Below are 2,659 nucleotides of genomic sequence, written 5' to 3'. Positions count from 1 at the left end.
CAAAAGGTATTACATGGCAGCAATTTCTGAAGAACAAAGTTGTGTGAAACACAAGGTTGTACTTCCAAAGTTTGTTCCCAGGAACAAAGAATTCCAAACATTTACTGTCTTGCTTTGAATTCAGCTAAGATCTGTGCCTGTCATATGGTGACTTACAACTACAGGAGCTTCACCATTTAACCAATATTCACTAAGAGCCTGTTACATATGAGAATCTCTGCTTCTTGAAGGAAATCAAAGTGTCTAAGATACAGCCCCTGACCACCAAGAAGCTTGAAGTCCCTCTTCTATTTATAGTGCTTTGGTGACTCCTTTTCACCCCTAGGATATCTGTCGCACAGTCTATAGTCCATGGCACTGTACTCCCAGATTTCCTACTCAGCCTGATCTCCCCACTTATCCTGTGCCTCAGCATCACAGCAATACAGCTGCTCTCTTTGATTGGTGCACCCCCCAGCTCATGTAAGAATGCCCCCGAGTGCCCAACATCTGTTACCCTCCAGCTTCATTTTGCCCTAACACACACAAACACACACACACACACACTCATTCACCACTCATTTTTAAACTCTAGCATGATTCCATCTGTGAAAACTTCCCTAAAGCCTCTTTTCTTTCTGCTCACATTGCAGCTTGAGCACATCAATATTGTAATAACTGTGATGAAGATAACGTTCTGTGACTCTCTTTAGCCTGAGTCATAAGTTCCTCGAAGACAATGACCAAGTCTTCTCATTTATGCATATATTCAATTAGATTGAAATGCAGAATATCACAGGATGCATATATATTTTCAAGTAAATTACTATGGGAAATTCAATGGCAGATATCTCATGTAACATGATCTCTCAGAAAAAAATTTTATCATTTTTGGTTAAGGTGACAACTGAAACAGTCTCTGAAGTGTAAGTTAAAAGTAAGAAGGAACATGGGTGCTGACAGCAAGTATACCTCGTCGTCTTTGGGGGCTGTGGCTGTGCCCCTCAAAATGAATTAGGAGGTTCTACATTCCTGGAAAGAAAAGGAAATGAAAAATAAAAAGAAGTAAGTCATATCTAATGTGGCAGGCAGGACCTCAGGGCTAACCACTATGACCAACATCTATTTATTCATTCATTATCATCTATTGCCAAATGGTTTTGAGAAATCCAGAGAAGAAAATGCATGGTTCCTATCCTCAGGGTTTCTAGAATTTAACAAAGAAAAGAGTTTTTGTATAGTCCTATACCTGAGCTCAGAGGAAATTCTGAGCATTCCATTTATAAAAATAATTTTGTTTCTTCCTTCAAAGAGCTCAAAGAGTCCAAAAGAAGACAGACGTAGATAGAAGTAGAGGAAGGTGGGTGACAGTATTAATCAAGCAGACACACCATCAAAACACTAGATTGTTTGGGGGATTTTGGAACCAAAGTGAGATACAAGGTGCATACAATTCCATCCAGAAGTCTCTGAGGGAAGAATATCAAATTTGAGGCGCTTCTCTCTAACCTGTGGGCACAGAAGCTTCCTTATTTTTCTCTCTTAGAATCCTACCCATGCATGTTGCCTCTCCCCTTCTGAATTTAGATGAAATACTACAGTGCAGGACATAGATCCTACTCCCCCTGAAAAGCCACTGATGGACTAGTGACATGGGACAGTTAGCTCCCATGAGGGGCCAAGGAGAAATAAAAAACAAGACAGATAAAAGTCTCTGTTTTCTGTCCCCTGTGACTTGAGCTGTGGCTCTTTCCTGGAGAAGTCTTACGTGGTGAGTGAACCAACTGCTGAGCAATGTGCTGGGTCCTTCAGTAGCCTTTTGTGCAGCAACAGGCAATAGAGCAGCACCTGAATTACTTCACATCTTCCCTTGACTCACTGGCCTAGGTTTGTGTCACTCAAAGTTGTAGCGTTTTAGTCCTTGTCTCAGGATCTGATTCCGGAGGCCCCAGCCTAAGACATCATCTTATCCTTTGTTTCTCAAGAATAGGAATTTTTGAATGTTCACTGAGTGACTCAGTGAGAACTTTATTTTAGAAATAGAATATAATCCAAGCTAGATGTAATTTATGGGTTTATGTAAACTGTATCATTCAACCTTGGAATGAGTACCATTTTGTTTCTCAAATAAAATAACTAATAACTAATAGCTAATACACAGTTCTTACCATGTGCAGATGCTAAGTACATTACATCGATTGACATACGTAATGCTCACAGCAACCCATGAGGTCATGTGACGGTCATTTGCCTTTTGCCAGGTGAACACACATATCCCTTCATCTCATAGTGTTAAGTGGCTAGTAGCACATAATATGTGTCTTTTTCATGTAATTTACCTTTTTCTTCCTCAGTCTTAGCTCCCTATTCTTGGACCCCCAGTATAAGAGCCTGGCCTTACTCTAGATCACTAAGGAAGACCTACACTAAACTCAGGACTCAATTTTAAAACTGTACATCAGAAAGTTAGCTGAATCTTATTAAAAAGTTGTTCAATCAGCTTCAAGTAAACCTTCTGTGCAAGGAGACTACCAGTGTGCCCAGCGAACAGAGTGATGGAACTTTCCTAAACTTGCATGTTGGTGCTGGATGGCATAATGGTATCAGCAAGAAACCACACACCAGAGACTGGTTTTGGGTATAACATAACCTGTGGTAGTAAGTTCATAGGGGTGGACAA

The 2,659-nt window shown here is 40.4% G+C and overlaps 1 non-coding gene across 1 annotated transcript; it reads left to right on the top strand.

The window, feature by feature from the left end:
* The first annotated feature begins 891 nt into the window (after positions 1 to 891).
* LOC150016430 (small nucleolar RNA SNORA68) lies at positions 892 to 1,011 on the top strand. Its single transcript, XR_016510292.1, has one exon. It is a non-coding gene; the product is annotated as a small nucleolar RNA SNORA68 (small nucleolar RNA).
* The last annotated feature ends 1,648 nt before the right edge of the window (positions 1,012 to 2,659 follow it).

This window comes from Furipterus horrens, unplaced genomic scaffold (assembly GCF_987537825.1).
Source record: "Furipterus horrens unplaced genomic scaffold, mFurHor1.1.pri manual_scaffold_3, whole genome shotgun sequence".
Lineage (NCBI taxonomy): Eukaryota > Metazoa > Chordata > Mammalia > Chiroptera > Furipteridae > Furipterus > Furipterus horrens.
Note: the sequence above shows the minus strand (reverse complement) of the source record. Positions and strands in the feature narration are given on the sequence as shown.